Below are 26,614 nucleotides of genomic sequence, written 5' to 3'. Positions count from 1 at the left end.
CAGCTAAGAAATACTTTCCACTAGTGTTGTCACTTCTCAATTTCCTTTCCATAAAATCTTAATTTACAAATAGGCAAGACAGATAAAAGAAGGGAACTATTCCTGTTTGGCATACATGAAGCATAGAGAAATGAAATAATTTATCAAAAGTTTGATAAATTTATATTGGAGCTAGGAACTGAACCCAGATATTAGTTTTAATTTGGAAATTGAACTGCAGCTGTGTGTGAGGTAGTTTATGATTATTGTAATCTAGTTCCATTTCTATATGAAACTTCCTGCATTGCTAAGTAGTCTGGGTTTTCCCATTCAATCCCTAGTCTACAGAGCTCTGACATAAATAAAACATATTTCCAGGATATCCAGGATCTTAAAGAACCCTGATAGTCAAATGTAAGGCGTTTGGGTTACTTTAATGTGGTATGTCAAAATGTGGTTCACAGTTAAATTCAGAAACCAGTTTATGGAAGTTGGCAGTTTAAGAGAAAACCCAGATGTGCAACATACTATAAATAAATACAATCCCCCCATCTGTAACTCGCACAACTGTGAACTTGTTCCCTCTGTGATTAAGAAACAAAACCTTAAGTTAAAAAGTGAAAGGAGCACAAGCTGTGGATGCAAACCAAGCAAGATGAGGTGGAAAGGGCACTACAATTTTTAAGTGGGGCAAAATACAAGCAACAGTGTGGAAGAAAAGCCTCCTGTTATCAATGCAGTGCTATACTCAGATCTGAAGATTTTAAACCTTTAATTTAAGAGAATAAAATATAAAATAACTTCTTGCTTAATTTCTAGTAGATTTCTGTAGTTTTAAAGCATAATTTTTGCTTGTAGGAGGTAGGAATTATCCTCAATTAAAGTAATATGTTTGCTCCTTTTTTTTTTTTGCAGAATAAGAGAGACACATCCGAGAATTTCCTTTCAAATTTCTTCAAAGTTAATATCAAGCCACCTAAACTGAGCAAAACTGTTGTATATTCCAGTAAGCTCCTGAAGTTGGAGTTAAGTCTTATGATGTATGAATTCTGTAGAGCAACCACGTCTTCTGTCAGAGTGACTGATATTTTACCATGCACAGGTTCCATTACTCTGTTGGTGCTGGAGTTGTACTGGGGATAAGGAGGTTCTGTGGCATGTACCCCACAGGAGTTCATCATATCCACAGGTGTCCCAAGGAGTCTGTCTTGCAGGGGAAGTGACGGCTGGAGGTGGAGAGCTGAGAATGGGGCTCATTGCAAAAATTAGACTTGTGGTGTGTCTGGTTTCTGCCATGGGCAGTGCTGTGAGTGGAAGGAAATTTTGTACAGGTCTAATGTCAAATGGTTGTACTGTAGGCTGGTGTGGTCATACAGTATGTCAGCTGGAGGTTGTTCATACCTCGTGCTGGCTGTAGCACAGTCGATCTTGTATCATTATTGATTTTGCCATTGACATAAGTGCAAGCTTCCAGTCCTCTGCTCCATTATGACAGCTGTTGACTGTGCTAGCTTCGTTAGGGGCCAGCCAGTTTCCAGGCAGTGAGTATTTGTCCATCTTTAGCCAGGTCTTGGTGTCTTTGCAGGACTAGCGTTTATAAGCCAGATACTCCTGTGCATGCCCAGCTTGCAAACACTTGGACTTATTGCTGTATATGTTAACTGCAGCTAGGGAGCCTCGGTAAGGCAGCATCTTTTTAAAAGATGTGCTTAATGCTGGCAGCACTGCAGCTTTTCTCCTGCTCCAGCAGATGCTTAGATCCTAGAATCTCCCACTGACGTTACTTGTTGACATCTGTGGCTACCAGACTAGGGGAACAGGCTGTGCTGGGCATGCACAAAATATGGCCCTAGCTGTGGGAGGGGTGGGAAGCAGAGCCTGCTATGCTTGTCTCATCCTGTACACGAGACTTGAGAGGCTAGGCTCTATGCCAGCCTTCTGGAGACCCCCTTGGCAAGTACAGTCAAAAGGAGACGTGAGGGAGGGGCGAAGTTCTCCATCTTTATGTTAGGGTAGGGGCCAAAACCAAGTGTCTAAGACGGCCGTCCTGTGTTGTTTAATCAAGAGACTTGCCATTACAGAGGTAAAAATCCATCTGTACTTAATTTCTTAATGTTTTCTTCATGCTTGCCAATGCCACATATCCAGCACAAATAAATTTCCTTTATTTTCCTCTTTTAAGAATTTGAATGATTCAAACATGGGACACGCTTCCTTTGTTCTGTGCATTTTGAGCCTTGAGGACTACGTGCGTTCTGAGCTTCTTTGTCAGGAATTTTCATTCCTAATTGCATCATTCTCTATTATTAACTCTAAATGTCACAAGGATTCACAACAGTATCTCAGATTTTTTTCATGTGGGGTTCAACTTAAGGCAAGTCTGTGGTGTGCTATTTTAGAAGTAACTTCTGTCTAGTCTTTCTGTGCTATTTGAATTTCAAGTGAATACATATCTGCACATAGAACTATTAAGAAGATTTATGCTTTTGTGTATTTCTTGTGTATTTAACATCCCAGAATTTTGCACTAGGCCTTCTGGTACTGTTTATTTACTTGGGGTTGGTTTTAGGCTATAGGCATTAATAATTTTATGACTAAGTGTTCCTAACAGATGGCTTTATGGGCTGTAACAGCCACCAAAGGGCAGTGCCAGGGAGCAAAATGAAACCATATATAATACAAACAGTTGTGTGTACGCTTGCTGTAGGTCGCAGAAATACGTCATTTATTGAATATCTTTCTGTAAAGGAGGGTTAGAAACACCAGCTAAGAATGGAGCCAAAGGGACTCCCTCCCTCTGGATAATGTTATTGCTATATCATTGTGACTTGGAGAAGTGTGTAATTGGTACCAGTCGAAGGGGCCCTCCTTGCTTTTTGAGTGTCTTTGAGTAAAGGCCTCTAGATTTGTGGCTTGTTATAAATTAGCATGTGTGTTTGTGGACAGTATGTGGTTTGTTACCCCAGGAAATAGAGTAGCTTATTGACTTTCAAGGGACTGTGCAAAGAGAATGGAGCTTGTGTGATAGAAAGTGGTCTGATCTATTTTTTGTGGAAGTCAATGGAGACATTAGTACTAAACTGTTCTTCTGTGCCCCTGTAAATCTGCAGGCACTACACTATGGTACCTGGTAGGCAGTTTTTTTCTTGTATATGTTCTGTGTTAACGGACTTCCAGATCCAGGGGAAAAATCCAAGTCTGAGGGCCAGTGAAATCTGTGTCAGACAGATTTGGTAACCTCTTTTGATAATTATTTTAAAAGAAAGCTTGTGCATATTGACATGAAAGAAGTTCGTGTATATCGGCATGAAAGAAGCACATTATAGGCTTGTAATCTAGAAACCCTCTTGGGCATATGCCCAACTCTTCTGGTGGAACTCAAAGGTCTTGTGACTCATTGGCAGTCTCTGATACTCCAAATCAGGGACTTGTCATTTATCCCACAGAAGTAGTGCCAAGGCTTACCTTATCTTGACGAGAGTGGATTACATTCAGTCGCGTCTCAATAACTTGCAGAAATTACAGCTATCTCCTGCATAAATGGAGATGTAACAACTTGTAGCATGATTAGGGGATTTCAGATGGTTGCCCACCCTTTTAATGACTGCAGAGACCACAGCAGTCAGGAAAAAAGAACTGCTTGGTCGCCTGGATAACTTCACTGTCTCAGTATGAATTTATTATCTGTTTGTGCTTTTCAAAATACCACAGGCAAAGAGAGGGAAAGGGAAGAAATAGAGTGCCGTGTGGTATCTTGAGGTTTAACTTTGCTGAGCTTGTCTTTAAGCGATGCAATGAAGATGACTTGTAGAAAAGATGCTGTGCAGCATGATTAAGGAAAAAAAAAAAAAGATCCATTATGCTAACCTTTAGGAAAAAGAATTCTTGTGCTAAAACCACTGGTAATCTTAATAGATTTTAAATTGTACAGCCTTTGAAAAATGTATAGTTCTTGTTTAATCACTTGTGAACACATTGGGTCAAAGGAGGATCAAGTCACTGACTGGTTCTTATTGACTGAAACACCTGTGTAAATTCAGTGCAAGGATGCACTCTCTTCTTTCGTATATATGACTTGATGAGAGTGACAGAGAAGTCTGATGGTGTACTTCAAATTGCAATGCATTTGAGATAACTTGAGTTCTGCCTATGCATGTATGAATTCCAATGCTGTCTCTGAAACTTTAAGTGATGACTATATCAGAAGACTGGAAGCTAATTTCTATGCAGATGTCAGTATAAGCCAAATCATAGCCCTACAGTAGAATTTGAAAGACTGGTGCACTTTACATTGTGTGCTTTTGAACTTGTTCAGGAAAAGAAGAATTATTAGCAGTTTAATTTCATCTATAATGAAACAAATAATAAATGAATGCAACAAATCCTCAAAATAATTGTCTAGAAGTCACCAATACAGCAGCTGTATAGAGAAATTGGTGATCACAGGTAGATGCATGTAAACTTGCAATGTGTGGAGTTATTCTGAGGTGATGTAGATCTGGAGGTGGGAGTGTCATTGATCACATGAACTGGCAAGGGAAGGTGGTTATTGGCAATGCTATGGAGCAGTTTCTTCTAAAAACCATTCTGTGATTGTCTTGGTAAACGTAACATGATTTTTGTGCAAAGAGGGATACTGCATAATCTGCTACCAGGTGATTCGCTGCATGAAGCATGCAACCCTATGTCCTTCCCTTAATGTTGAATGAGCTGGCAAAAGGGCAGCAGACTCAGGCTTGCATTTTGTTGTTGCTGTAAGCTCTTACTAAGTCCTTCTACATGGTTCCCTCCAGTACGTTGGTGTGTGCTAAAGGTGCCAGCTATTTGATGAGAGGTTTCATCTTGCCATGAAAGCAAGCCATGGAAGTTTTAAGCTTTTAGTTGTTTCATTAGAAGTTTTTGATGTCCTTCAGGGAAAACATCCAGCATTTATAAAATAGCTACTTGCTAATTTATGCGTGTTAATTTCTAGTTGAATGGTACTTGCTTTTGAGTCCTCTCTGTTTTTTCTTTTGATAGCAAGTGATAAGAGAATTGCCATATAAAGAACATTAGCAATCCTGATGTGTCAGCTATGGTAGATGTTTCTATAAAATAAGGCTGTGATCACTTGAGATAAAAGCTAATATGATTGCTTTCTCTGAGGATCATTTCAATGTTATGTACTAGTTTCTGCAGGTTCTGGTGGACTTTTCTAAGGTATCTGTATATGTATTTTATTTAGCCTCCTTTCTATACTGTCCCTCTTTACTGTCTCTAATCTGTGTCTAGCAGAGGCCTTTCCCAGCAGCTGTTAGTGGTAGGTAACTTGCTGTGGATATTGGATATAAGATCCTGTTTGCCTCCTCCCAAGTCTGGATGCCCAGAAGCCACTTTTATCTTTTTTTCAGCCCGCTGCTGTGTGGTTCTTTTGAATAACCTTACGTCTAAATTAAAAAGAGTGAGGGAGGGACAGGGGATGCTTACAAGAAGGAAACGTTTTGCTGACACTTGCAGGGTAGATGTAAACATCAATAGTAGTTCTATGTGTGCACCTTCATAGTACAAACAGCTCAACTTGCAGTATGACAGTTAGCATGAATATAAAATATTCATACCCTGTTCAAGTATGCAATGATGAGCTCAAAGAACATCACTCTTTCATAAGCTTGTCAGCGTATTATTCATGCTCTGAACAGTTGATATCTTTAGACAATATTTTTAATGTGCACATTATACTCAGAAATACATCTTATTTACTGTTAATTTTTGTGAGACTTGTGTGAAAAATGATGCTCATGTTATATACCATGCATGAGAATTAGAGAGTCCACCCCTCTCTTTTGGGATACTTGTGTCTCAATTTAGATTAGGGTTTTTTAAAGCTTATTACTGCCAGGGTGTTCTTGAATGACTTCCGTCACTCAGATCTTAGTGAGACAGCATTTTTGTAATGTATATTTCTAATATTTTTTATTGCTCTTGTTACCATTTTCACAAAATTACCTGGGATTTTTCATCTTTAAAGCAGACTATAACCTGAGCTATGGTAAGTCTGCACAGTTCCAGTTACTCACTATTCCTATACCTACTTCCTTTTGGAAACTGGGGGCAAGTAAACCAATTTTTATCCAGTTTAACTGTGGAATTGAGGTGTATGAAATAATTCCATTAATGTGAATGTGTATTCCCCAATTCTCTTGTAAGTGTTTGATCCTGTTGTATAACTTCAACAAAATGCATCAGGATAATAGGAAGCTACAAAATATTGAATTCTTACAAAAATCAAGTAAATTTTTAACCTCCAAAGTAATAATTTCAGCCTGCCACCAAGAGATGCTAAAAAATTTGCTCTGTACAGTCTGCTGTACTGACTGCTGGTATCCAGCTGACCACTTGGGAGGCACATAATGCTTAGGCTCCTGGTCGGGAAGTATATGTGTAGTTTTCAGCAGACTGCAGCTCAAACTATCTCTGGCCCAAGGGGGTAGTTAAATAAAAATAAGCTTCTGGTGGTAAAATGGAAGTGATGGGATCTCAGACTGTTACCTTAGTTAAATTAATTCCAAAAAAATCAGTCAGCCATGAGGAACAAATGAATTGAAAATAAAGCATCATTTATTTCAGTGCTCATGGGACTGTTATTACAGCACTTTTTGCCTTTTCCACATCCTGGCTTTATCTTGCAATGACTTCTTACATCGTGGACAGGAATGAATGTAATCCTAAAAATCCCAATCCAGGTCAAATCAAATGCAGACCCCACATTGATTTCTAAAATGCATCTATTCCATCACTTGTCTTCCGGTATGTTTGCACAAGGCTTCACTCAATGGTGCTCTGATTTTTGACTCAGGCTTGTGCATACATGATTAATGCACCTTATTTTTCACAGCTTTTCATATGGAAAAGAATTTCAAAGAGGCGGATTTAAAGTTAGTTGCCTCTGTCTAAATAGACATCATTACAAAGGATAGCTTTGCTTTCAAAGGTGGTAAGTACCTCCATGTTCTAATGGTGTCAGAACTGTAGAAACATAACACTTCTTAGAGGCTGAAATATGGATTTTTTTGATAAGCTGAGGTTGCTGTAAGATGGGAGTCAAATTTTATCCATTCTTTTTTCTCCAAATAATTGCTGTTTTCATTCCCAGTTTATTTTGCATAATAACCAGACAGAAATCAATGTCTAAATTTCACTGTTTTCCAAAATGCATTTTAATGTATATTAATTTTTGAATAATCTTTAATTCAATGTTAAATCCTCTTTGCAGTTTGGTTCCATCAATAAGCAATATTTATTAGTGATCTTTCGCGTGCGAATGGGAATAGGACATTACTGTGGTAAAGGAATTGTAATGTACAACTGTGAAATTTAAACTACTCTCTTGCAATACTACAGATCAGAATTCTGTGTAATAATTCTGTAAAAATAATATTTAGTGCAAAAGGCAAATTGATTTCTTTGTTTTGACTGTTAGATGGAAACACTGTGAAAAACTGAATGCCAAAGCAACCTTATGCCCTCAAAAAAGCCTTGATGTGTCAAACAGCTCTGAAACTTGGTTAGTCATCTGCTAGTTACATTTCACACTTCACACCTGGATTCCTTAATATTAGAGAACTACAAAGTCTAGTCTGGTAGATCTCTGGGTAATGAGAAATACTAATATATGTTTATGGAATGAAAGTTCATAACTTCTGATTTGCAGAGGACACTAAGTGGAGGTAGAGGATTATTCCATCAAGAGAAATTTAGGAGCCAAATAAACAAAAAAAGAATAAGGAAAGGCAGAAAGCATCTATGCAATGAGAAGACTAGAGATAGACGTTTTAGAGATGGCCCAAGGATTAAATGTATACTTGACATCCTTATTTCAGGAAGGATAACAGTACTGACCATGGGCCCCAAAGGTAAGTGGTTGAGAAAGTGGAAATGATATCTGCATTGAAGGCAGTTGCAGGGTTTAGTATGCTCAAGTCTGAGGACCCAGGTAATCTCCATCTCAGCCTTTGGGAGAGATAGCTTTATAAGTTGGAAGTTTTGGCAGCAAAGATTTCTACTGAAGTAATCTAAGAGTGAGAATATGAATACCAAATCCGATACATATACTGAAAATAATGTGACAAATCATACTATACTAAAAATTGAAGGGAGCAAGATTTGAATAACTTGAATGTAAACAGGAAATGACATTGAATGTACCATTGGTTTATCAGTCTGGGACAGCTGCCAGGAAGGCCACTAGGTTGTTCAAGGGGGATGAAGCGTTTGTTTTACTGAAGGAACGTTGCTTAGCCTACAGAAGGAATCTCAGTTAGTAGATCTTTGCTATCTATGGTAATATCAGGACACGGCATCTGGAAGAATGAGGAACATTTTAGAGTGGAAAAGAGGTCTTTTAACAATCAAAATAGTATTGTTCTGGATTACTCTGCTGAACAGAGTAGAAAGGGGAAGGAAAAGTTTTTTATCCTTTTGAAATGGAGAATAATGGGGTTATGTCCACACCATAACCTATTTTCTGTTAGTGAAGTTGCAGTTTCCTGCTTGCAGCTAGGACGAGGCCAATGCTATGCTCCAGGACTCTTCCCTTGTGACAGCTGCTTTGTAATGCATTTATTCTGAACTGTGGGAGAACTTGTTGAGTCCTAGGAAGAGCCTGAGACCTGCTGAGCCCTGGTTGGACAAGTTTGATGGTAGTTATCTTCTTTTGGCAAGTCACAGTACTGTAAAATGTCTTCTTTCTGAAAAAAAGAAAAAAATCATTGCGATAACTCCTTGACTCTAGATTAACTCTTAAGTCAAACAGAAATGAAAAAGTCTTGCAAGCAAATAGGAAGGATCTTGGTCCTGGGTAGATGATTCTACATATTTTTTCCTTGTGGCAAGCAGTATTTTTAAAATAATAAAGCAGTGACAGTTCAGTTATTGTTTCTCATTGCATAAAGCTATACTTATAAATATTAACATTTTTGTGTTTATGTTTTCCTAACCTTTCCTTTTTAAAATGAATACATAATGTTAGGTGGTGTTAAGTTTATCTAAGCACTTTTTGTTCCATTAGTACAGTGTTACACATCATGGTGAATGATGCTTTGTAAGTTTATTCCCTTGCTGCCACTTTTATTGACTGGTTTTATGAGATTTTACTTTTTTTGTTTTGGTTTTGGTTTTGCCTTGTGCTTTAAGATCTGTCTGTTCCAAAGAATTTTTCAGTAGGTGCTTTTCCTTGTGACCCGGAAGGAAATTCAGCAAAAGTTGGTCAAACCACCTCAAATGAAATATATGATATGATATAACTGATAGGGACTGAATCACCCTTATTTACTCACCTGCTTTTGCCACTGAAAATGTTCAAACTACTGAAAGCTGCCTGCGATTAACCAGCAGGGAATTTCATGTAGGATGGGACCCCCACAGGTATAGAAGTGCTAACTCAATATACTCTATTTAGAATCACATTCTTTCTGCTAAAAATGTATATGTGGACTTGGAGATATGTCCTGAGAAAAGAAGTGTAGCACAGTAAAGCATCCTTGGATTCCCAGCTGTGCCATTTCAAAGTTTCTTATCAGTGGCTTTAAAGTATTTTTGGAGTAAAAGTTGACTTGAGTTGCAGCCATTTCCAGGTGCCTACTGTTCATCCAGACAGATTTGTAGCCATATGCCACTTAGCAAACTTCAAAATGGTTGTAAATCCAGTGGCAGAGCTTTGTCTTTTGAGGCAGATACTTGTATGCATTTTTGACAATATTTCCTTATTTATAGCACAATGCTTCCATTTGTTGCTGCAGAGTCCACTGATCAATTTGACTGAGGTCCAGTAATATCTATCAATGTATTCAACTGGAAGAATTTTCCCAGATATAATGCTGTTGAGGTGGTCACATGCTGCAGGTACTATCATGTTGGATAGCAGAAGGCACAAAATTAAAGGGAAAAGTAAAAAGGAAGGAAAAAAAAATCTATTTCCGTGAGTAACGTGAGATTCATACAGTATTTGAAGAGTTCTGGATGAAATAGTCAGATTTTGGACCACATCTGTGTAGACTACAATTTAAGTAGCTTGGACAATGCTACAAACTTCAGTATTAGCTTCATTTCATCTTTAAGACCATGCTCATGCTGCACTAGAGCTAAGTTGAGGAGTTGGTATGCAATACAGATCTCTGTCCAGGTCTGGTAGAATGTGTAAGAGATGTGACTCATGTTCTGCATCTAAGGTTGTTTATCAATAATTAAAATATGAGAGTATATTTGTTATTGCTGCTATATTTTATATGATTTACTCTAATTTACTTAAAAAGCAGGAAATCTTATTTTTCCTTGTAGTCTATGATATATCTCTACAAATTGGAACCTTGACATACAGTGAAAATTGTGGCATTCCCTCATTCAAAAGGGAACATTAAAAATATGATAAATCTGTGAGGCATTATTATAATTTTGATTTCTGGCTTATGTTACCTGTGAAAGCGGAAAGCAGAACAGAAAAATGAACGGGAAATCCTAAATGAGATAAAAATTTGATTTCAAGTGATTTCCTTTCTTATATATTCATGTACTAATTTCCCCATCTCCTCCTAGTTCTTTTGTCCTTGTGCGTCAGTGTGGTAGCACTGGTGTCCCCATGGTACTGCCCTTCCATTTCTGGTTATTGCTCCTGTGTTGTGCTGCTTCTCCTCCTGAAGAAGGTCCTTCCTACTTGCCTTGCAAGGGCTGAGTTAGGAATGGGGAAAGCAGGTTTTGTTATTTGCTGCCAGATTTGCTTTTATGGTTCCAAGTTTTTCTGCATCGGGTTATTAACCACAAATGCCAGCCTTTTGAGAGTTTCTTGTAATCTGTTTCACAGTGGTTTTTTTGCCTTGTGTCAGACTTGCTTCCCTTTCCCCTTCCTTGAGAGAGTTTATTGCATTCTGCTCTATTTCTGAGGCCTCTGGGAATCACACAATTAGTGTGCATATGGCATAGACTTGCCAGTGATGTTTTTGTTGTGTGGGGCTGCTGATGGAGGGGTTGCACCTCCTTGCTATATGGGAGTGATGCAGCCCTGCCTCCAACTTTGGGAATGTGCACACTGTAGGAGGTCAACACAGTCTTCTCCCAGTAAATCCACATGTGGATGCTTTGTGCCGTCAAATCTCCTCTGGTAGTAGCTCACTAGACGTGTTTGTTTTTTTTTACTGGCTCTTACACACCTCCTTACTTTGTGCTCGGTCAATAAACCAAATTCTAGGATCACAGAATTTAGTCCAATGGGATAAAATCATTAAAGCTAGCCTTGAAGGGAAAAAGACACAGAAAATAACTTATCCCCTTTTTCCTTCTGTTAGTGATAAGGATTTTTTTTAAAAAAAAAACAACAAACACAGCCCCCCTCCAAAAAAAAAAAAGGAATTCTTTTTGCATTAGAAATAGGAGTTCTGCCTCTGGCAATTCAGTGAGAGGATAAAATCCCAGGAGTGAATGCTGAATCCATGAAGGGGATTATTTTCTCACTTTGGGGATTAATGATTATTTGCTGAAGAGCTGGAACACCTTGTTCCTCAGCCTGGTCTTATTAGGGTATTATTAGGGTATCATCTTTCCAAGACCACTTTTAACTCTGTGCCAGTGACTGTTGCGGTATCCTGGGGCAAGACATATGAGAACAGTGAAAATGCATTGCCTGGCATGAATGAAATGTGGTATGTTTCTCTGCTGTGTTACAGGAGTTGTGCCCGATGTGACATTCCTCAGTCTTCGCAAGATAGAGCTCTCATTGCACATACAGCAGGTCTTCAGGGGAACATTGAACTTCATGCTTAGGTGAAATCTGAATATTCTTCACATTTCTTTTTATTAACATGCCTTATATCTATCAAGAGGGTGTAAAGCCACAATTTATGTGGCTTAATATTATCTTTAGAAAGGATTTTACCTCTACTAAATCTTTAGTGTTCCAAGATAATTAAATTATTAAGTAGTATTAGTCATCCTTGAAATGTGTTTTGGGTTTCAGAAATAAACTCTCCTTTCTTTGGGGGAAGAGTTGTGCATCATAGGCACTGAAAGGAGCCCATGATTTGCATCTGATTGCTGCAGAGCTACTTTCTTAATTGTAGACATCCTCTGTGCAGGAGCTGAGGCTTAACGCTGCGCTTTGGCTCTGGCCAGGTAAAACGGAACAAACAAGAGGTGCAGGAGCACTACTTCAACTCCTGAGAGGCCTGGAGAGATACTAGACTGCGTTGCTTCCCCCATCTCAATGATGTATGGTAAACTCTCCAGCTGGTGAAGGAAGTTTTGATGGGGCTGGGGTGAAGTCTGAGAAGCAAAGGCATAAGATCATATGTTCTTCATTTCTGTGCTCTTAGACTACCACAAAGGGAAATGCTTTGTATTCAGAGGTAAAGGACACGTTTCCTATGGCCAGAGCACATAATGCTTTTCTGTATTGTACTATTAAAACAATTCTTAATACTGTTGATTGAGAAGCAAATCCCCCTTGTACTCACAAAATCCAGATCAGTCAGTGAGATATGGCAGTCCTAAATCCCATTGAGGTGGGCAGACAGGTCTTTCTGAAGTGCTCCCTCAAAGAGAAATAAATAAGGACAAAACAGCATTGAAAACCTCCTACAGTTTCAGAAAATAGATACCTGTATTCTGTTTGGTAAAATACTACAGATAAGCATTACAAAATATAGCAAAGCCAACCTAATTATATTACCTTCCAATTCTAGTCTGATCTATTTCACTAATATTGATTTCACTTTGTATCCCATTTGAGCTTACAATGGCAACTGAATTAAGCCAATGTATTTAATTTTGATGTCTATCTATGTGGAGAAAGAAGAATATATGCCTGGTAGAGATCAGTACAGGGATTTTTCTTTTGTTATGGCTTAACAAGCTATGTATGTGTCTATGCAGTTCAGGGAAATTAAAATCAGAGATGATTCACAATAAAAAAAATTATCAAAACAGCCTCTTGACGAACTCATTAATTTTACAGCAAGATACATGTATTGATTTCGCACTCTGTAGGCAGAAATTTGGTAAAGATGGCATTTTGAAATTGGTCAAAAATTACACTCCCTGTTTCTTAGGGTTGTCTATTAGTATTATTATTTTTTATACAGCACAATGTACATAGCTGTAATCCATAAGCATCTACAGTAATTTATTTAAAAATCTTGTCTCCTGGCAGCAGTGTTCACGATGTCCTAAGCAGAACAAAATAATGAGAAGTTGATCTGGTAGACAAATAGAAAAACTTATGTTTAGAAGGAAGTAGGAACTTTAAACAGGAGTTGATTTTGCTGAAACAGCAAAAATAACCCCTAAACCCTTGCATTTACCGCATGAACTTGGAAGTTTAAATACCATGGAGCCAAGAATCTTTTAGGATTAGAGATAGACAAAAAAACCTAGGAAGAGTAAATTAACCCAAAAGACCAGTTTGGCAGCTTGAACTTCTGCCAGTTTGAAACAAATAGGAAGAAAGGAAGAGAATAAAAATGCTTAGTTTCAGTACTTTCAAAAGGAAATATTTTGGTTCTGTTTTGAAGGTGTGTTTACATTGAATTCTTCAGGGCTAATAAGCCATATTTGGGTCTATCTTCAGGTTTTGGAAATAAAACAGGAGGAAAAATCAAGGGCTTGATGTTACCTTGGAGCATTAGGGTTTTTGCCTTTCAGTTCTTGTGCTGAACAAAATTCCATTATTCACACTGTGACAGCCAGGCATTCAACTGATTGGATATTTATGGACAACAAGAACATCCAGTGTTTTGACCCCCAGGCTCCAGGGCTTATTCTGTAACTTCTAGCCACAGAGCTGTTCAAGGTAGTTACTCCTGGGAGTGGAGGATATGATTTCCATCTCTGAAGCTTTGAATCTTTGTTGGAAGTAGAAACTTTGTTTTGTATGACAAAAGTGGGGACAGCAGCTCAGTCACAATTCTGGTTTTCACGGGAACATTAAGCTGTGGTCCGTGACTTTGCTGTAGGTAAATTGTGAAAGATGATAATGAAGGCAGGATGCTGACAGGCACAGACTGCATACACTTGCAGCCAGATCAGTGCTTTATGTGCATTATTTGTCACCCTACGATACAGAGACATAGTACGTTTTACTCATGGAGACTCAGGTCTGTTAGTGCAGTGCTGAACTGAAAGGAAAGTTAAAGAAGCCACCGCAATGTTTATAATTTACATACTCATGAAACTTAATTAACAAGTCCCAAGGCAACTAGAGAATAGACATGTGCATAGGCTTTTTTTCATTGTTTGAAGGAAATGAATGGCAACACCCCAAAGCTTCATATTTCACACTTGCCTTTTTATAAAGTAATAAAATTTTACGTATTGTAATACAGGTGGGTGACTAATTGATATGAACTTGTGAAGGGCGGGCAGCCAACCTGGTAACCACCCAGAGATGTTTGAGTTTGCCTCTACTGTTGACAGCCATGGTTATGACTCACTAGGATTACTGTCAAATGCTCAGCTTTTGCAGCATAGGTGGAGCCATTCATTTCTGTATATATATGGGATACACATGGAAACCCCAGTTTCTACAGCTTTAATCCTAGCTTTTTTTTCCCATTTTTTTTTTTTAAATTTTTAAGACAGATGAGGAACACTTTGGATATCATTGTCCTCACTATGAACTGAGTTTGCCCTTCAGTCTTGGTAGACTTTACTTTCCACCCTGTATCTCACAGGCTGTGGATACACAACTTTTTGATAGAGGCCTTATCATTTTATGTTAATTTGATATCTGACATTCAGAAAATGACCCCACTGCTACAAAGATGATGATTACTTTTTACCAATTAAAATATACCCTGACATGGAGTATTAGGCCACCTATTTATGTTAGCATTCTAAAAGTATCTGTCAGTCAATGCAAATTGTATGAGTGGAAAGGGCAGGCACTGAATAAACTGGTATGTGAATTCAGGCAATTAATTTTCAGTTTTTCAAAGAGAAAATGGTCGGGGAGTCTTTGATCTTTGTCATTTTCCAAGAGGTAGACCCCAAACAGTGTGTACTCATTTATTTTATGGTATCCTTAGCCTCTGAAAGTATTAACTTGTGCAAATTAAACATGTCACCTGAATTTCCTGAAAAATCTCTAGATTAAAGTGTTTTTTTCCTCTGCTCATTGAATTCCTTAATTTCCTAATTTCACACTGCTCATTAGTCGCTGAAAGTCATTCTTATGCAACAACTGCCCTGGCTTCTTTATTGCTTGTGAGTGGTGGGCACCAATGTGTGAATCTGGTTCTTCAGCAAAGCTGTTGCTTGGGATGTTGAGTGGTACCTTGGGTGGTGAATAAGTAAGATGAGACACACAGTCTTGCAGTTTGGAGCTGTCAGTTTTCTCCCTGACAGGCTTCCTATGTGGTGCTCTCAAGTTAACTTAGGCCAGCGAAGGATTACTGTTTCTGTTCACCCCAGCAAATGATTCAAGCCTATTATTTAGGAATTTCTGAGCACGGTGATTATATTTGGAGAGGAGTAAGTGCCTCTGCATTCTTACCCTTTCTAATCATTACCATGACAGATAGAGACAGACACACAGAAAATGTTGCCTTAGAATTCATGCTGTTCAGAAGTCTTTCGTGTCATTTTGAAACCCAAATCCTTCACGTGGCATCTGGTATAATGAATACTTCAAAATTCTTGAGAGAAGGCAGTGACAAAACCACATTTATTATAATTTCTATAGGTCTACTGAAGTGGGCAAAGCTAAGTGAACCACTGCTTCTGATTTCATGTTCTTGAATGCCTTCCCACAGTTGGTAGGACAGAACTTTTAGACAGAAGCACAGGGACAGCTCACTTTGATTCTTTTATGTTTTTAAATGCCTCATCAGACAAGCAATATGCAAACACAGACGTAAATGGAACTTTTCCTTCTGACTCAATGTTACCCACCAGAAGTTTTTTTGGGTTTTTGGAGAGAATATGCACTGAATCTATGTATTAACTGAGCTTCCATAAATCATAGCCTCCTCTTCTTCCAACTGCTGTATCTCAGACTATTCCGTCTTTGTGCGCAGACGCAGAACTCCGTTGGCTTGCTTTGCTTATTTTTAGGTATGTTTTTCTGCTTAGGAAGTAAAACCTTTTGTAATAACTTTCTGCTGTGTTATTGGAATCTGTGACTTTAAAGCATAGATTGATTTCAACTGCTTGTTTTCCAGTGTTTCTTTTAATGATCTATTTCATGAAAAAAAGAATATAATAGTCACTGCAAGTAAACACATATACTGCGATGGATTTAATGTAATACAAAGCTAGACCAGAGTGTGTAATTAGCCGGTAATAGAGTCAAAGGATTTAAAATGATAGCATATTTATCTAAGATGGCAATGTTATTTTGTGGTGCTGGATTGCAATACAAATTTTAAAACTGAGAACATGTTTCCTTGGAACTGGTGTCACTGTAAGTGCTTCTTGCATAGGCCTGTGAGAGACTTGGCTCTGCCAATTCACAAAGAGAATTGCAGGTTTCAGTGCTGGGCGGTAAGTTGGTGATAAATGCAAAGACCAGGGAAAACACACAGACTTACGTGCACCATCTTATAAATGCAAAGAAGATAAACATAAACAAGGCTAGTTAATGTCCTGTCAAACAGTCCTATCAACATGAGGGGATTTCTCAGGAGTCATAGAATCACCAGGTTGGAAAAGACCTCTTGGATCATCGAGGCCAACTATTCCTATCTGCCCCTAAACCATGTCCCTCAGCATCTCATCCATCTGTCTTTTAAACACCTCCAGGGATGATGACTCAACCACCTCCCTGGGCAGCCTCTGCCAGTGCCCAATGACCCTTCCTGCAAAAAATTTCTTTCTGATGTCCAGCCTGAACCTCCCCTGGAGGAACTTGAGGCCATTCCCTCTTGTCCTGTCCCCTGTCACCTGGGAGAAGAGGCCAGCTCCCTCCTCTCTACAACCTCCTTTCAGGTAGTTATAGAGTGCAATAAGGACTCCTTTCAGCCTCCTCTTCTCCAGGCTAAACAACCCCAGCTCTGTCAGCTGTTCCTCAGAAGGCCTGTTCTCCAGCCCCTTCACCAGCTTTGTTGCTCTTCTCTGGACTCGCTCCAGAGCCTCAACATCCTTCTTGTGGTGAGGGGCCCAGAACTGAACACAGGATTCGAGGAGCGGTCTCACCAGTGCCGAGTACAGAGGGAGAATAACCTCCCTGGCCCTGCTGGTCATGCCATTTCTGATCCAAGCCAAGATGCCATTGGCCTTCTTGGCCACCTGGGCCACTGCTGGCTCATGTTCAGTCGCTGTCAACCAACACCCCCAGGTCCTTCTCCTCCAGGCAGCTTTCTAGACAGACTTCTAGTCTGTAGCACTGCACAGGGTTGTTGTGTCCCAAGTGCAGGACTTGGCATTTGGCCTTGTTGAACCTCTTACCACTGGTCTTACAGCCCTTATTTGTACAATAAGAAAATGCAGCATTTTGCTGACTAAATGCCAGAAACACATAACTATGTGGTATTTTGCAGTGAAATGCACACATGCCACTGACTTCTCAAAGCACATGAGTAGACTTGAATGTTAGCATTACAGAATTTTAATGTTTTTCTTTTATTTTTAAAAAAAGGAGGGTAGGCTAGGAAGTAGCATCTACCACCTTGTTAAAATAAACTAATCACAGGGTTACTATCCTTTAGAGGAGAAAGAGAGGGGAAGGATATTGCTCCCTGCATTTATTCACTTTGTATGGCTTGGTGCAAGAGGGAGATTTCCTCACAATGACTATTGCTTAAATGAGAGATATGTATGTTCAAATATATTCATTGCGTGGTCATTATTTTAAAAATGTATTCGACTGTTTTATGCTTAAAATGTTGTTGTCATTTCAGATATTCTAGCTTTCTTATATCTCTGCAAAATCCGTTTATGTTTATAGTGTGCATAACCTTCAAAAGAGAAAAAAAAATCACAAAAATATCTCTGAGAGAATAATTCCATAATAAGTTGTAATCTTTTATCAGTTTCTTGAAGGCAATATAGAGAATAAACACAAAAGCAGAGAGTCAGAACGGGAACTTATCCACCTATCAGATTCATATTTTGTGGGTGGAAGTTCTGTCTTGGATCAGTTTGCTGGTGGAGGAACACACAAGCTAAGTCCTCAATTTTTTTTTTGATAAATGGCAAGGATATGGCTGGAATCAGTTTTTGTTATCACAGTTTTATGAGGTGATAATTTTTCTAGCCTTAATGATTAATAGCAGATGATTTATCATATTTATATGAGTAGCAGTGGAGACCAGACACCCTAATAGAATTTTGTCCTTGTTACAGTGGCTACTGTAGAATTATGCAGTGAGAATGTCCCCCTCTTGAATTCTGAGTAGATGAATCGGACAAAGGGTATGATAAAAATATCATTAATCTCATTTTACATTCAGGGACCCGAGTCAAAGAGGAAAGAAATTATTTCCCTAAGGTCTGTGGCAGAGGTGTGAACTGAAATCAAAGTTCCCAAGATCTTGCCTGGATTTAATACTTTTTTGTATTGCAGTAAATACACGTGTCTCTCAAGGACCTTCTCTGCTTGGTGAACTGCATCCTTGCATGGTGAAAATCTTACCAGCCCCTGTCCAGAAACTCTGTGGTCCATGTACAGAAAAGACTCTTCCAGAAAGATGTTGCCTTTCTGTTTTTATTTGACTGTCTTGTAAGGCCTACCTTGGGAGATGCTGCATTGCAGGTTTATAATAAGGATGCATGAACTCTCCTAATCAGAAGGGACAGGGATGTATTCAGTTTGTGTATTAGAGAAAATGACTCAATATGGTCTCCATTACTGTGACAAAACCTGCATTCACAAATTAACATTTTATATGCGTAAAGGAAGATCAACTTCTGACTAATGGCAAAAGAAAAGGTATCTCCTGAAAACAAAGTATGTGAGGGGTTTTTTTGGGAATTAATTTGTCTTTTGAACACTGCATATTCTATTGAAACAGAGTAACTGGGAAGATATTTAACATTTAGTGATAGTGTGGCACTAGTCACTTACTTGGGAATCATCTTTCTATTTGCCAAAGGTAATGTACTTCCATACATATGTATGTAAAGTTGAAAAAGTTGTGAAGTGGCTCTTCTATAATTAATTTTCTTCCTCAGGCATTTAGATAATTTCCTCAATACTTATATAGCCATTCTTGTTCACTATCTTGGCTTTAAAAGGGTGGACTCCCTAGCCTTGGCCATTGGTCAGACAGACCCAATGAATGTTCAAGGTCAAGAGTATATTACGTTAAGAACAGTCCTGTTTGGGTAGAAACATGCTTTCCTCATTAAGGCAGCCATCGTAGCAAATGAAATTATAGTCCTATAAATCTGATTGTGTCTGTGCTTGAGTGAGGTAGTGTCTCACTGTTCAATTTCCCAACATACAAACTGCCATATGCTGCAGGAATTCAGAAACTTTTTCTGTGGCAAAGAGAAAGGAACAGCCTAGGGCAGTAGATGTGACACTGAATGAGAAAACTGTGAATATGTTGAAGAATGACAGAGGAATTTCTTTTGGCGACAAATCTACTTTTCTAGCCCATTTCTCTAAAAGAAATTGAACAGTGAACGTCTGCCACCTTTTGCTGTCTATCAGCCTGAGTGTAACATTAATTTAGGAGAAGTCATCTCAGGAGCAGGTTTGGCTAGGAAAGGAAATGAAAGACTAGATCCTCTGAAAAATGCCTCTTTATCTGCCCGTGGTATCTGAGCAGTTAAAGAATTTCAGTGATGCTTCATCTCTCTCCCTTTGTTCAAGTATTTTCCAGAGAGACAACAAGAAGGATAATTTAGAAAGATAAATACAATTGATGATGTAATGAAAAAATCAGGAAACAATTATAAAAGCTTTTTTATGAAATGTTTTATGAGACTGTATTTGCATCTGGGGAATATTAGAGTAAATATTGTGCAGGGAAATTAGTTTTAATTTCATGCTAACGGAAAAATCAATTTGGTTCTAATTAGGTTATGATTTTTAAAATACAATCATGCGGTCATTTCAGTGTTTTGATTAGATTGTTCTATCATTTGTTTGGGTTTTGATAAATACTACTTCAGAAAAGGCCTTTCAACACAAAAGCCTATTTGCAGCAGAACAGGTTTGATCTGGGAGAATTATTCTAAATGCAATATTGTAAAAATCCTTTAAGCGGGTCATTGGCTGAAAGCAATCGCAAGGTAGTGAGTAGAACTACAGTGCTTTAGTCTATATTACAGTGTAATGCAGGTGTGGAGAGGATGAGTGAGAATCGTTGTTGCCTCTTTAAATCAGATCTGTTCAATAAGGTTTTGTAACTTCTCTGGCAGCAACAACAAAAAAATCCCGTTATCAATTAACATTTGTAGGGAAATGGGCTGAGGGCATTATTGCTGCCCACACTTGCATGCTTCAGTGTTTTTTGACCTTGCACCATATGAGCTGGTAAGGCTTTCCATGACGTTTTACATAAAATATAACATGAGAGAACCAGAAAGTTAATCACAGCAACATATTAAGACTGTGATCTTCAAGCTGCCTTTGAGAATCCCAGCCAAGTTCATTATGTAAAGCTCTTTCAAAGTACAGAATTGACAAAAACGTGAATAGAGTGTATGTGTGTGTGTGCATGTCTTCAGTCTATACTGTATAAAATACAGTCTATACAATATGAAATGTACATCATAGAACACAACAGCTTATTTAAATTGCCCTTAAAAACAAGGCTCAAAGAAAAAGGACTAGGTACCATTGTCACCACTACATTCCTGCATAATTCTTTTCTTTTGTCTTTGGTTCTTATTTGAACAAATAGACATTGTTGTTCTCTGAATGGCACTGTATTTGTTTTGCCAGCTGATTTCCACAGCTTGGCCTCTGTGCTGGGAGATGAAATGTTGGTACTTTCTTTTCACTTCTCTGTATTCTCAGTATACCTACTCCATCTTTTTTGTGTGCTTTTCTGTCCTTTTGAGTGACAAGTGCCTTTACTGAACAGTATATTATAATCAAAATGTCTTGTGCAAGAGCTAAAACGGCAAATACTGGCATTAAAAATTAATACGGTTGTCAATCAGATGTCCACTTTTGCATGTGGTATTGCTTGAGGTAAAGTATTGCATTACTCTTAAGAGATCTGTGATGTAGATTATTTCTTGGGATATGCCCAGGGTGTTTTCTAGCTTAGTTGTAAGGAACATTGTATGGAGTTGATAAAAGAAAAAAAAAGCAATTTGCCCTCATATCATCAATAAGGAATATAAATCCATTTAAGCATTTACCATGAAGAAAAACAGAAATGGGGAAGGTGTGAGGTTGACTGTTCCTCAGAAAATTTCTTTGTAAGAAATCTATGCAAAATTTAAAGTAAATCTTAGAAATCATACACTGATTAACATTTGATGTTTAGTGGAAAACCCGCAGTGATTTGCAGGAGTTTTATTTGTACAATAAACTATCTCCTGAGGCTTTTTCTGAGGGATTTTTTTTCCTGAATATTTGAATCTTTTAAAGCTGTTCATGATGTATTTTTCATAGTATATTATTTATACTACAGCCAGTGATGGGAATGGGTGCTTAAATAATATATTCAGGTTGTATCATATGCTCAGAATTTTTAATTGTACTTCCTGCAACTTCTGTATTAATGGGCATAAATTCATCATAGGTTATTAATAAGATTATTAAAACCATGGCAGTTAAATTCTTCTGAGACTTGAAGTTTGTGGACCTAGGCAGATCAGAATTTGCAGCCCCATTTCCGATTGCTTGGAGGGCTTCCAAACAGGGTGGTAAGTTAATTAATAATGACACACCAAGCCAATGCACTAAAAATATGCGTTGGACAACAGGTTGAGAAAATGTTTTCTGGATGTATTTCTAAAGCTATCTAGGCACCTAAAGGGAATTTCAGAAATCCTGTCTCTGTGGATTTAGTAATGTATTCATAAAAGATAACATTGTCTGTGAGAATTTTCTGTCTCAGGCCTCCTTCTACAGTCAATAGAGAGAAAAAAAAATGCAACTTGGAGACTTTTCTAACAAGAAACTGTATCACAGCCTGCAAAAATCATCTTTGGCCTGAATTTGCATTTTTGAATATCTGTCTTGAGGTCTACTTTTTCTGATAACAAAAGCGAACTTTGACCAGTAGTAATTAGGAACCACTTTACCTCTTCAGTCTCCTGAAAGGCTGCAATGGATATGGTGGAGTACACCTTGCAACAGAAGCTTATGTTAGGTGAAAGTCTGCTTGTGAAACTGCTTTATAATTCATTACCTCCTGTTAAAAGGCTGCACGTTTCATGACAAGTATTGGAGTCCTGCAACAAAATATAGGGAAGTGCAATTTTTAACTTCCTTGCAATCCAGTCTTTTGTGCTTTGGTTGTGTGACCCTTGTCTCATACCAATTGTAAAGGAAAAGATGACCTGAACCAAAATTTTGTTTATTAGTAAAAATAGATATGGATTTAGTCTTTTCACTTTTTAGTAAGAAGTATCAGTTTATGATATATTTTTCGTTTGCTAAGAAACCTGTTAATGTTTGTGATTGACGTGTACTGGAGTGATTGGCACAGATGAAGAGTCTAACATGCTCAGAGTGAGAGAGACTATGCATGCGTGAGAGCAATTAGAGGTGTTTAATGTCATAAGGAGGATTTTCGACTGAGATTCAAGATCCACTTGTTTCTCTAACAACAAATTCAGGCTCAAACCCATTCGCAGCTTTCACACTTGTGTCGTCTTGGTACAAACCCTTGAGAAACAACTCTTTTTTTCAAGTCTGACTTACTATTTGGGCTTCACAAGCCAGTCCAAGGCTGCACATTGAGTGGTTGGATGCCTGCACTTGACTCAGGGCTGGTGATAAGTAGATTACGTAGCCCTCATACAAAACAGCCTCAGTATGAGTTAGAGTTTACTTCAGGTGGTTGTTTCAGAGCCTATATCTCAATTTTGAAATGCTGTAGCACTACGTGATTAAACTCTGGAAGAGTTCTCTCAAGTCCTGATGAGAATGCATGTTGCTCTGTGGGCTTTTTTACCATTCTACCCATAGCTGCACCTGATGCTGGGTATGTCAGGCAGCCTAAATATTTCTAGGACAGAGGGATGACTGAATTTTATGCTTTGAGAAGAGTATCCTCTCCACTTGTGTTTCTAGAGGTGAAGCATTGCAGGTCTGTGTGGTTGATGTTTTGCTGCCTCGGGATTCCTGCGGTGTGACTTTTATTTTTGCCACAGAAAGCCTGCAAAAGTTTGGGACTTGGAGGAAAACTAATCAAGAAAGACTTATTTTCTACATTGTCACAGCGGGGTTACAACTCGTGTTGCTATTTTTACATCCTTACAGAGGTGTAAAATCATGAAGGAGCAAGGGGAATGTTCCTAGATAGATTACTGCAGGCCATTCTGTACAACTGATTTCCTTAATATTTTTGGCAAGAAAACAAAATAGAAGTGCCATTGAGTTAAGGCACATCTGTGTTCCTGCTTCCCCACAGATTCAGAGCTGCAGAAGTATAGCTCCAGTGTGCCAGACTGGCCCAGTGCTAGAAAGAATGTACCTAGGGGAAGAAGAGGGAAGGTGGAGGGGTTCCTGAGCTTGCTGGTTTTAGTTCCAAAATATACTCCTTCCCTCCACACACTCAGGATTATTCTATGTTGTTAGACAATGCCCCTTTAGATAAGATAAAAAAAAAATGAAATTTGTGGTGTCCTAGCTGATTTACAGTAACTGAATTCTAAGGCTAAATCTGGCAAATGTTAGTGTAGCTGTAACCTACCTTCTATATGTTTTCTAGTCAATGTCACTAAAAAAAAGTGGACATATTCCTAGGAAACTTGGCTTTGGACCTGGCCTGAATCAGTAGGTATAAATTCAGGGATGATTTTTAGCTTCTATTTCCAATCACTTTAATTTTGTCACTTTCTGATGCAACTCTATGGTGAGCAACAGAGGTGTGAATTGATTTCCAGGGAGTGACCTGGAATATAATCTCATGTAAATGAGTCCATGTTTTGGCTTATAGAATTACACTACTTGGAGTCTGCGCCTTTTCCAACCAGTAGACTATAGAACTCTGCTTACAGGGTAAGAAAATTCAATACAAAAAAAATGCTGCTTTAGATGTAGTGACAGCCAGAAGGATGCTGGAAATAAATAAAGTTAGTTGAAGACATAATATAGGGTTTACCAGAGTTATTTTCTGTGTCATATCTCCTACATGGCAATACCTGTACTTAACGGGTTTACATTTATAAATGTCGTGGTCAATGTGTTAATCCCATATTGGATCTTGCTACAAATGGCAAGGAAATTTGAGATGAGAAGTGAATGTTAAGAGGGATTGCATGTTAAAAGTAAATGTTAAAAGTAGATGATATCCATAAACTCAGAGTGCAGAACAGAAGATTCACAAGCCTTGCAGGAAGTTGCTTTTTTATTCTAACCTATAATCCCTGCTGCGTGGAATGCTTCCTTTCAAGCCCACGTACGGGATGTTTCTCCCTGATAAGAGGAAACTTTAACAGGTCAATGTAAACATTTCCAGAATACATTAAATAGCAGACTCTTACATACAGTCTGGACCAGAGACAGCAGTATGCCACCCAAACTAATTTCTAGTGTGCAGGGTTTCCATCTCATTATCTCTCAGTGTCTTTATGTTCTGTAATTTGTTGCACAAATTGATGTTAACATGACATTTAGAAAACTGCAGTCAGTGTTTTCAGGCTGATTTAATGGAAAAAAATAGCAACCTGTTGAATCTTTAGGACAAGCAGATTTTGCTGGAAAGCTACTGAAGGATGTCAGATTTCTTCGTGACAGTCTAGTCCTAGAGCAAATGGAAGGTGCAATGAGTCTAATGAATATCAGTGGTGGGTGACCCATGAAATTACATGTGTATGTATGTACAAAGCTGTCAAGCAGTGTTGTCTACTGTAGTCAAAAAAATGCAACTACTGTGTAACTAGGTAAACCAAATGGGAATACAAGTCTGCTTGAACCTGGTGCTCCCTTCTCAGAGATCTTCTTTCCCCAGCTGTCATTCTGCATTGTTGTTTTTCCTCACTATTTCATGAGTGTAGAGGTGTATGTTGCTTGTGGTACCACCTAAGAGCCTCTAATCACTAAAGGCTTGGTTTGAGTGCTAAATTTCTGCCATGTGCCTGTGTTTCTACAAAAAGAAATTGAAGAGCTTTGCTTCATTAATAGAGACTAATTAGCCATTTTTCTCCTTTATGGCGGTAGACGTATACTTACTTGCTGTGCTGAGCCACTTTGTTCACATTAGCTAGCAGAGGGTGGTGTAAGGGGAGGTGCAGAAGTGAAGTGTCAGATCAAGAGGAGGCTTCCCAATATACTGAGGAGGTGGGGATCAAGATGTAATGCTTTCTTTTCTTAGACAATAGAGTGATAAAAAATGTTCATTAGAGAAGTCTGAGGTTTTTTTTAGTTTATTGATTGTGAGGGAAATATTTTATGCAGAAACAAAGTAAACAGTACATTGACACCAACTAAATCATGCTTTATTTTGAAAAAATGCAAATATACAATTTTGCATGGCTAGTGTCTCACAGTAAGATTGATGTTTAAATGGATTTTACAGGTTGCTTTTATAGCACAGTTCTGACAGCTGCAAATCCATGTGCAAGGTTGTGTACAGATTTAATTTACAATTTTAGTTTTTCATAACATTTATATTTTTTTCTATTCAGTCTATCTCTAGCCATCATAGCTATTGATGACAAAGTGGAAAACATTCTTCTAGTGTACAGAGAAAGGAAAAAATGAGAAATGTGTTGCTTCTCTCAGAAAATGAAGATTTTTTAATTTTTAGCTTCTGTTACTTTTAAAAACCTTTTATTAAATATATTGCAAGACTCCTTTAAGAATCATTTATCAATTTAAAGAATAGGATTTTAAAACTCAAACACTCATTACTGGATTATATTTTATGAGAACAGAAGGATCTCTGGATAATAGGCATTTGTTCCAAAACAAAACAGTTATTTGTTCAGGGTATGGAAGTTATTAATTATTTACACCTATTCCTACCTCCGTTCTACCTCTAGTTAAAATTCATGGCCTAGGCACTCATCAAATATTGATTTTTACCAAAGTTGATGCTTTCCCTTTAATATTATTATAATGAGGGATAAAAATCAAATTGCCTTCACTGAAACTCAATCATTCTCGCAAGCCATCTGCATTGATCTTTTTTCTAGGTTTTACCATAAATTATTCTATTCAATTAAGTAAACCCCACACATAATGACATTTTGTGAACTAAATAATTTATTGACTATTTTCAGCTAAACTTATCAGGCTCTGATGCACAGTTATTTTCATAGCATTAATAGTTATATATATTTATACCCCTCCCTCTCTCTCGCCATTGAATGTGTGCCAGATTCTTTGTTTGGAAAGATGAATCACCTGGGAGGTAGAAATTTTCTCATTTACAAAAGAAACAAATTCTGTCGTTGTCATAGTCTGAGTGACTCTTGCCTTCTCATTAGCAAAACAAGGGGGTTTGGATGCAATGCATTCTGGTGATAAAATAATTGCAAAATAATTCTCAGCTGAAAATGGTGCTATTAGCAACAACGATTGTAATTAAATTGGTAA

Source organism: Phaenicophaeus curvirostris, chromosome 5 (genome assembly GCF_032191515.1).
Source record: "Phaenicophaeus curvirostris isolate KB17595 chromosome 5, BPBGC_Pcur_1.0, whole genome shotgun sequence".
NCBI classification, from domain to species: domain Eukaryota; kingdom Metazoa; phylum Chordata; class Aves; order Cuculiformes; family Cuculidae; genus Phaenicophaeus; species Phaenicophaeus curvirostris.
Note: the sequence above shows the minus strand (reverse complement) of the source record.